Raw genomic sequence first — 10972 nt, 5'->3', positions numbered from 1 at the left:
TCAAGAATCCCTATCCTAATGACAACTTTCAAACAATCTGATCTAATTGGATACAGATTATGGATTATTGACCTTTTATATATAAAAGGCCAGTTTCACTGACGTCTACACAACATGTATTATGTAAATCCGGACGGTTTGGACGTAAACTACCCCTTGATTGTTTGGCGGAGGCGTACAACCGGCAGACGTTTTCTATTTTTTACACTATAGCACCAACCAGTGCCACATACTACGGGGTGATTTTCTTTTCTGTTACAGGACCTGTGAAAAAAACAAAGGTTTAAAAATAAAAGTCTCTTAAAACTTAAGATATTGTAAAAAAGTGAGGTTTTGATGTCATTTTGGATTATAAAGCAGGCTGAGGTGCTATATAAATACTGCGAAAGCATTAAGAAATGCTCAATCCATAGAGAAATGCACACAGCCTGTATTAAGAAACAGTGTTTTTAAACGGGCTGTCAGGACTTCTGTACAGTTGCGGTGTCACAACTGTACTATATATAGGTAGAAAGTGCAGCTACAGTATTGACGGTGTAGACAACCAGAAAAACGTACCAATCAGAGCAGACTGGGCTTTTCAGGAGGGGGTCTTAAAGAGACAGGTGCTAAAATGGAGCGTATCAGACAGAGGGTTATTACAGGTATATTAAGACACACAATATGAGGGAAACAATGTTTTTTTTGTTTGTTTTTTAAAGATTATTTTATGGCAGTTTTCAAGCCTTTTATTAGATAGGACAGATAGGAAATAGGGTGGGGGGGGGGGCATGCAGCAAAGGGCCGCTGGTCAGAGTCAAACCCTCTGCCTCTAGGACCTTCAGCCTCTTTACATGAGGCGATTGCTCTAACCACTGTGCCACCAGCCGCCCTGAAATAATGTGTTTTTTTAACATTATTCTGTAGCAAGTAAACATGTTTTAGTAGAAACCCAAAATACAAGTATGAACCTGAATTTCTGTGGAGTACAAATTGATCCCTCTAGCAGAAAAAGCAGTATGCCCAAAGGAGCATTTACAAAATGGCCACTTAAAATTCCTCACAGACGCGCCCTCAAGTCACTGAGGATAGTGATAGAAATCAGCTGAAGCACAGTAATGTGTGACCGTAGCCTTGCTAGGACCTGGTTAAAAACTGCTGACATAAAGGAAGATCCCCCACATTTTTAATAAATAGACCTTCAGAGCGTCTTGACTTGTCATAGTGGGAATACGAAAGCTAAGAAAGGCTGCATGATTTGAATCTTAAGCCAATAAATGGGGACTTTAAATATTCACATAACTCTAGAAACCTGTGCCCTTGCTTCTATGGCATGTGCATATACTGCATGTGCTCTGGAAAAGGTCTATTGTAAGGACCCCAAGGCCATTTTCTCCTGCTATTCCTCAGACTTCCACAGGGTGGCGCTGCGCACAAATTCTACCTGGATCAGACAACTTAACACCTGTTGGTTGCTAAAACTGAGGTACCTCATAAGTATAATTGTTTTCAAGCATTGGGATGTGCTTTTTTGTTGTTTGTTGTTTACATTAATTTCTGTGAGGTGTCTTTAAATGTAATCTCAGCAGCATCCTGTGAAGTCACAGGTGTTCGTCCAATCAAGATGTTGTTTGGCTACGTAATTAGTTAAGTTAGTTACTTAAACTAAGTAAATACAATCTGTATACTTAGTCTTTGGCAATAGTTTTACGGTGTCTGCCCTCTCGCAGGAGTCACCTGTCCAGGTGGCCCGTTTGTTTTTCATGTTTCCTCATCAGAAACAAAGGTTTCACAATGTTTTATGATCATGGCGTGGTTTATATGGCAACAGTGAGTCATTTAAGCTGGTATGCAGCCATTCTCTGAGTGGAATTGCAGGAAACGATTCCCCTCACTATCTGAAATGTCTGAGAAAACATTAACTAGTCTCAGAGGCTGCTGTCTCTCTTGCGCCTTCCACCGTGACATTTATAAGTCAGTTTATATAATTTAACAAATTTCACAATTATAGTAAGCTCATATGTCCGCCACTACTGATACAAAAACAGGATATGATAATGATAATGTCTCGGTTTGATAGTTGTTTATTCAGACGGTGGGCTCCTCTTTTTTTAAAGAGCCTGACCTCATTTACACCGTGTTTTATGGTTTGTTTTTGCCAACTTTGTAGGACAGATGAATGACCTTTTTAACTTGTGACTTCAGAAGCACGAGACGGTCACTTCAAACAAGCTTTTGAGCGATTGCCTAAAACCATCACCAAACTTACTGGGACAACTTTGCACTGATGGCAAAGTTCCTCTAACACAACAGCCTCCTTAAAATGGTTTTAAATATTTTAATTTTTCTAAAAGTGTATGTGAAGGCTGGGTTAAAACCTTGACATGAATACAACTATGGTGAGGAGATACTGTTTTCAAGTATAAATATCTGCCCACAAAATACCAACATGTACGGTGTTTTAAATTACAGGTTGTTAAGATGCAACTGGGTAGCAGCCATCTTTGACTAAAATATAAGGTCAAATGATTTCTTCCTGTCATTAGCATATTGCTGAGATGTTTTCACCTTTGGACAGAGCCAGGCCAGCTGTTTCCATCAGTCTTTATGGTAGTATTGATCTTCTCTTGTAACTCTGACAGAAAGCAAATAAACGTATTTCCCAAATGTCAAATAATTCTTTTGAATAGATTATTACTCTCTTAACCAAAAAGCAGAACAGAACACACGTTTTGAGAATATGTGTTCCTGTGTATATGGAATTTGCATTTTTTTTTATTTAATGTCACATTTAATGCCTTTTTTGTAATTTTGTCTTAGCCTGTTTACTTCACTCATTACAGGCAATTAGGTGAGTATTGGTACATAACTGTCATCTCTACAGTTTAAAGTAGTCATGTCACAGATTGCTTTTACAGGTCCCATATTGTTAGAGATCTTTTTTTTAAATTATAAAGCAGGTCATGGTGCTATATAAATCCTGCAGAAGTACACAGTTCAATCCACAGAGAAATATACACAGCCCGTGTTCACAAACTATGCCTTTAAAAGAGCTGTCAGGACCTCTGTAGCTAATGATGTCACAACTATACAATATGTGAAAGGGCTGCTACAGTCATTCCCCCGGCTGCAATGACGCAGAGAGTTCTTGTAGAAACAGACTCATAGATGGATCTCCCAAAGTTGATTTCAGGGCATAGATGATGTGACTCCCCTACCCAATCCCTAGACTGGCTCCAAAATTACAACATGGTGACGCCTGTACCCAGGATATTTTTGCTTCTATAGTGGGAGTGGATGCGTATGCGCGTAATCCATCTTTATATCCAAAGTAAACAAATTTACCTGAAATTAGCATATGTCCCCTTTAAACAACAGTTCTACAGCACATGTACTCTTTGTGACTGTAAATACTATTACACTTTAAACCTTAACCCAAAAACATTGAACTGTTGCAGATGATTAGCTGTGCTTCCGCATTGTGTTTGGATACGTGAAATTGACTCCAAAGCCCGCATGGCGCACACCCTGGGGGCCTGAGCAGCCCGGGTTCAAATCCAACCTGCGGCCATTTGTTGCGTGTCATCCCCTCCCTCCCCTCCTCTCCTGTCACTTGTCTAATAAAAGGGAAATAAAAGCCCTACAAATAATAATAATAATCACAAAGGTAAATTTAAATAGGATTTATTTAACACCTGATTCTAATGATTATCAAACCCTTGACAAGCTTCAGCTGCTAGATAATGAGCAGATCATTAGAACCAGGTAGCTCTCCAGGAGCAGGGCCGGACACCCCTGGTGTAATCCATCATGTATAAACGTATGACAATGCAGCGCTACAACCGCGATGATCGCTGCCACAGATGACATGGATCCTAAACATAGCCCTGCTCCTCTGACAGATCATCTCTCCCTGTGATTGCTGACTGCAGCAGGTGAGAACATTCTCATCCCTCACATGCTGGTGATGTGGGACTGACAGATGACAACTAACACACTGTTTTGGCTGTCGTGCGTCACCGACATCAGCACTTATTTGAAACCGAGGCCGCCGTCGGCCTGTGGTCGTTAGTGGTTTTTTGAAGTGGAGAGGGTGTTGACATGGCGTCTTTGTTATGAGAGCTGATGGCTGTACTGTATGTTCTGTTTCTGTGCCCTCTCTACTTTTTATTCCCTCTTTCTTTCCTCATCTTTTTTCTTTCTTCCCTCCCCTATATTCTTTCTTTCCCTCATTTTCCTCCTCTCTTGTCACCCCTTTTACCCCTCGCCTCCTCTTCTCTTTCACTTTTTCCTCCTTTCATCCACTTTCTTCCCTCCCTCACCTCATTACCATCCTTTTTCCACTACTCCCTCTAACTTCCTTCTCCTCTCTTCCTGCTTTCCCTCCTCTTTCTCTCCTCTTCTTACCCTCCTCCCTTTCCCTCTCATATTTCCCTCTTATTTTTTGTCCTTCTTCACTCTTCTCTTCACCTTCTCTGATTTCACCCTTCCTGCTACGTCCCCTCCTCTCTTCTCCCTCCAATTTCATTTTGTCTCCATTTAATTCTCCTCCTCTTCCTTCTCCTCTTTCTCTTCTCTCTCTTCCACCTTCTTCTCTACTGTCTTCTCCATCGCCACTTTCCTTGTTTCTTTCCTTTCCTCACTGGCTTTCCCTTCTCTCATCTCCGTCTCCCGACCCCCGCTCCCTCTGCTTTCCCTCCGTCTTTGCCACTCCTCTCCCTCCATCTCTTCTCTCCATCTTAGTGTCATCTCTCCTCTCCCTCCGTCTCTCCTCGCCACCTTTCTTTCATCTCTTCTCTCCATCTTTCTTTCATCCCTCCTCTCCCTCCATTTTTCTTTCTCCTGTCCTCTGTCCCACTGCAGATGAGGGAGTGGGGGACTGCAGTCAGAACCCTCACCTGTTACCATCCTGGTGTTATATAACCATCCTTATTACTCTCCCATGCGTAAAAACAAAAAGTCAGCCAACCAAAAGGGAATCCCTCCTTCGGACACAGCAGGTATCTGGAACCGCTTCAGTCTTCTGTATCTCTGTGACATTTTCAAGAGTTTGACAAGGTAAAGGTCACTCATTGTCACAGGCCGCTGCAGTGGAATACTAATGCAGGCAGTGCTTAGTTTGCTGTAAATGTAAATTAGGTATGAGCCTTTTTAGCCATCCTAAGGAAATGCCTGCAAAACTACTGACCTTCCCCTGTACTTTGTGCTTAGTGCCAACTGGTAGATGTTAGCGTGCTAACCTGCTAAATGAGGATGGGAAACATGGTAAACGTCATATCAGCAAAACATCAGCTAATCTCTATAAACAGATTTGGTAATAGGAACAAAGAAACAGGAGGCAACGGGATAAGATCTGGGTAGCAGAAAGGGTTTCTGTTTTTAGCCAAGTAGTATTCACCAATTACGTTTGAGTGGGCTTTGGTTGCATGCAGGGAAATAGTCCATGTTCTTGCGTCTCAAGTTGCTAATCGGACTGTAAACAGTGACCCTTCCAGAAGTCTTGGCCCGGATATCCACTGGCTACACCAGAAAGCCAGAAATATTAGCCTTTAACCCCATGGATGTATTATCATAACTGGATATGGCGCCGGCATTTTTTCCAGTGGCCACTTGTGTGTGTGTGTGTGTGTGTGTGTGTGTGTGTGTGTGTGTGTGTGTGTGTGTGTGTGTGTGTGTGTGTGTGTGTGTGTGTGTGTGTGTGTGTGTGTGTGTGTGTGTGTGTGTGTGTGTGTGTGTGTGTGTGTGTGTGTGTGTGTGTGTGTGTGTGTGTGTGTGTGTGAGATTCCTCTTATGCTCCTGTGAGTTTTTCATCCATAGCGAGAACAGGCTGTCCTGAGCCATCCTTCCACTTCCCCGCACTATCTCTCTCTCTCTCTCTCTCTCTCTCTCTCTCTATATATATATATATATATATATATATATATATATATATATGTGTGTGTATAACGGACACTGCAGAAAAGGATAGATGGGTGTGTGTGTGTGTGTGTGTGTGTGCTTGCAGAGGCCTCTGAATATAGGGGAAGGGTGCTTTGATGTAAGCAACCATGTGGTCACGTATGCAGCGCTTCCACACTGTCGTCCATATGCTTGGTAGTATATGCAGTTTTTAACTCTTTTTTTTAACAGTTTAAATGGCAGCATGCACTATAAAAGTAAGCGTACTAAAGTAACAAACTCCTTCCTCCCTCATTCCTCACACATTCCTGCTCCTCCATGTCAACTCAAACACTCAGACACAGAAATCAGCCTGGACTCGTTGAGGAGCGTCATCTTCTTGTCTTTTCTCCTCTCACCTCCCTTCACTCATGCCCTGATGCCTTATTGGCACATAGCTTAATGTAGTCAGGGAAGAATATATTATGATGCCAGAGAAAAAAAGAAAATACCAGAGTCCTGTATGTCTAATGCTGAAGAAGTTTAATTACTTGACCAAGGGGAACAGAAGCCACCTCAATTCTGAGGCTCAAACAGCAATACTAGAAAGACAGCAATGACATGTGCTTACATCTCAGTGGCTAAAATGCATAAACATGGCTTTAAAGAAGTGACGGTGAGTGTTATCATTTAAGCCTGCAGCGTCAGATTGAAGGCACCAAGAGATTTGTGGCCTTGGCAGGCTCCAGGGAGTTTTCAAGGCAGCCTGACTGACACAGAAATAATCAGAACAGAAGCCCACTATACCAACGAGGATTGGACATTAACCCAAACTGTCTAGGGAACAATATAATTCTCCTTATCTAATGTGTGTGTGGTTTTGGATAGCAATCTACAAGTTAAAAGTTTTCTAACAAGCCAGAGTGAACATCCCTTTGATCTCTTAAAGAATCTTAACCAAGATGTGTAAATAATGACTTCGCAAATAGCCTCCAGTGGTTGGTGACGAGGTTAATTTTAATAGATAAATCAGACCTGGAAATAATTATGTCTTAGCACTGATCTCGTCAAATGTTGACACACGCACACACGCACGCACACACACACACACACACACACACACACACACACACACACACACACACACACACACACACACACACACACACACACACACACACACACACACACACACACACACACACACACACACACACACACACACACACACACCATCATTAGGGGCACAGTTTCGCTCAGCAGTGTTAAATGTAAATAATTAACAGTCTCCATTCTTTAGAGCTCTTTATGGGGCCCGAGCGGGGAAACCACCACCCAGACATGAAAATAAACCCAGGAATGTGCGCTTATAGATTACGATTGTGAATTTATAGATTACAGTATCAGAGGGTGTCGCACCAGTGTAAGTCATGCTGATGCTGACAGTGCTAATCAATAACCCGTCAAGCAGTGTGCTGATAGTGAGGTTTTAGCACTCAGGATTCAATATGTCTCGTCTGTTTGGCTGAATTGCGCTTGAGCGGGTTTCCATGGAGATCACATTATCACAGGTTAGAGATCGCCCGATTTCTGGGACACCAGGTTGCAAAACACATTTCAGCAGCTCAGGATCTGTAACACGGATGAAATGTGTTCGGATGATTCACAGTTTTAAAACTGTGAGCAGAGATGGCATCTTTTAATCCGAGGACTGACGCTTGCACGTTATCAACAGTTTGTCAAGCTGACCAATGACCTTTGACCTCATAACGCCATGCATTTTTCCAGCTTTTTCCTTGTCATTTGCAGGGTGCCATAGTAATGCCGTGAAAATATCAAAATACTAAATCCACAGAGAAATGCACACAGCCCGTATTCAGAAACTGTGCCTTCAAACGAGCCGTCAGGACTTTTGTACGGTTGTGATGTCACAACTTTACTTTATACACTGTAGGTAGAAAGTGCTGCTACAGTGACGGTGCAGAGACACAGACAGCGCAGAAGACCCATGGAAACAATGACCAATCAGAGCAGACCTGGCTTTTTCTTAAAGAGACTGGCGCTTAAACGCAGTTTTTTCAGACAGAGGGTGAAAAAGAATGTGTTTTCTTAACATTTAAGTACGTAAACATGTTCTAGTAGAAAATAGAGGTACAGTACGATTCTGAAAATTAGCATGATATGAAGCCTTTAAATATTGTATCCTTAAAACACAATCTAATATACAAAGGTTATACCCTTCAATCAGTAAACAAACCTGTTCCCTAAAATATGTATATTCTTAAGGTTTTCATCTTTTTCCAGAACACACTCTTGCCTTCTCTCAGTCTTATCAGTCTCAGTCAAGAGGGACCAATTTGATGTTGGCAGAGGTCTCAGATTAGGTGGATTTTCCTTTAAAAACTGCACACAAAGTTCAAGTATTGCCCAGTGATGTGGTGAGTAATAGATTTTCACACGCAACTAAACCCACTTTCCTTGGCACGCGGTCACATCGTCTGGCACAGATGGGACAACAGCAGAACCAGTGCTGCTTATTATCAGGTCATTATGATGATTATACCTTGAACATCTTGATAAACACCAGTAAATCTCCAGCTTTAGCGTGATTACACTGGCAAACACGACACCTATTTATAATGGTAAATGATGTGACCTAATTCCCAGCAGTTGTTATTTAGCAGTAAACAAGCACGCAAACAATAATTCATGTGATTTGGCACATTCTTTCCCACAACACAACGCTAGTCATACAGTACTTGCATCCTTCTCTCTCTCTCCTTCTCCTTCTCCTCTGTCTGTATTCAGGTCACTTTTTCTTGCATAACAGCTCATTCATAAAACAGCACCACACCTCAGGGAAGGGATGAGGGAAAGACTGTAGACGGTTGCTGAGACGTAGAAAACGTCTACACAGGGAGGATTTTGCTGCAGTCTTAAAAAACTGTGAGGTTGCGTCACGTCATGGTGCAATGAACCTACTGTAACTGTCAGATGAAAAACCTCAAGTCAAGTTAGCAGCAGAATTTGTTTTCAGCATCTGCATCTCCAGCAGACTTTCCCTCTCTGTTCTACTGTAATAATACAACTATATTTATAAAAGTGTGGTTGCTGTATGCTTTGGTAAATCTGCTTCGGTCTACCCTGTACGAAGGCTAAGTTACCTATATTCTAAAATTACAACTGCTAGAAATGAGAAACGGTAATTAAACATAAATAATATTTTTCAATTAATCAGTCTTATTACCAGTACATAATGCTTCCAAAATGTTCTGTGAGTAGCTAAAAATGCAACTACTACACCATCCCAACTAACATTAACCAACATTAGGGCACTCCTCAGAGATTAAACAATGTCATCCATGGAAAAATGACATAGTTGCTATTTCAAATAGAAAATACCTTATGTTTAATGAGTGGGGCTATTGTTTAGGGTCATAGTCTCCTCACTAAATGGGTGGCTAAACAAGATGCTGCAGGGTCCGGGTGGCCTTCGAACCTCTGCCAAACAATGTCTTTGAGGTAAACCCTAAAATTAATCTCACCAATTTTTTTCTTGTTTTTCAATCTAACTATTCACATCACGCCCTGAGGGCAGATGTTAAGTAGATGTTTGAGCTCTACTGAATGACTGTCATGCAGTTCATCCAGTGTAACCTACTTTCCTGCCCACCAGTATGAGGTCAAAATAAGGCCTGTCAGAACATACATTATTGAACACCGTAATGGCTGACTTGAAGGCCCGCATCTGTAGCCCCCCCATTTTTGAATCATGTGCACCTGAGCTCTACTTTTGGACAAAAAAAATATGCAGACTATGATATTACAAGGTGTACAACTGGATTTTCTTGAAACTCGTACTTATACAAGACATTTGCATACAACAATCAACCTATTATTTTTGTTATCCACAGCAGCAATTACTAGAAGTCAGTGAACTGTTATTTGTTCCCTCTGTTAAACATCTCAAGGCTAACCTTGCCTCTCAAGTGTCTCACTGGTGCAATGCAGTCTAAAGCTCTTGGAGGAATTGAAAGAGGCGTCCTGGTTTGATTCAATCACGTCACTTAACTCCTCAGATGTGTCAGTAGAGCTCAGAGAAGACATTGTTGTTCAAGGCAGCTCTCAGGTATGTGTGGAAGTCTGATTTCCAGTCACCGCCAAAGGCCTCATTCTGAGTTTAAGCTCCTGGTTTAGGTGAATGACATCTTTTTACAGCCTGTGCGTGTCATGGGGTTTCGTCTCAGACGACTCTCCCACATTCTGGCAATCGCACTGTCACCGTCTGCTTTTGTTTATGCCCCTTTTAAACCTAATCTTCACATGATTATAGAGCGTCTGTGTTTTTGTTCTACCTCAAGGAGACAGAGGCATCATTGTGAAAGGAACATTTGCTCACAGGTAGCCTCAACAGTCTGAGCAGCTACACTAGGCGTGTTTCCATTAGCCCTGTAAAGTGGCCTCCAGGAAAGTTTTAGTCCATGCCCTCTCAAATGGCCTTTTACTCTACTTTACACTGTAAAAGTGTTTGTTGACAGACAGGCTGTCACCCCGCTGCATTACTGTGTGTGTGTGTGTGTGTGTGTGTGTGGGTGTGTGGGTGTGTGGGTGTGTGGGTGTGTGGGTGTGTGGGTGTGTGTGTGTGTGTGTGTGTGTGTGTGTGTGTGTGTGTGTGTGTGTGTGTGTGTGTGTGTGTGTGTGTGTGTGTGTGTGCGCTCATTTGTGTGTAAATTAGAAAGACAGAGAGAGAGAGAAAGTAATGGAGCATGCAGCAAAGGACCACAGGTCGGAAATTCTACTACACCACTGGATAAAAGTGTCTACTCTACTTCGCCGTGCATCCCCCTGAGAGCTACATCCAATCGGCAACCGGTTATATCTCAGGGGACAAAAGAGGCTCTGCTCTCTGATAAGGCCTCTTTCTACTTGGTCGAACGGCTTCCTGAGCGACTTACTTGCAAATTAGGGGCGTTTTTGGCAAGGTAAACCCCCCTCATTCAGGGTAATCGACCATAGTGGAAATGCACCTAGAGTCAAAGTCATCAAAAAAGAAGTTTGCACATTTCATATTTTATTTATTTATATTCTCTTTTATATTAATTTGCTGATACCCCAC

The sequence above is a fragment of the Echiichthys vipera genome, assembly GCF_963691815.1.
Source record: "Echiichthys vipera genome assembly, chromosome: 20".
In the NCBI taxonomy this organism is placed as follows: domain Eukaryota; kingdom Metazoa; phylum Chordata; class Actinopteri; order Perciformes; family Trachinidae; genus Echiichthys; species Echiichthys vipera.
The sequence above is the reverse complement of the archived record's forward strand: the minus strand, read 5'-3'. Positions refer to the sequence as shown.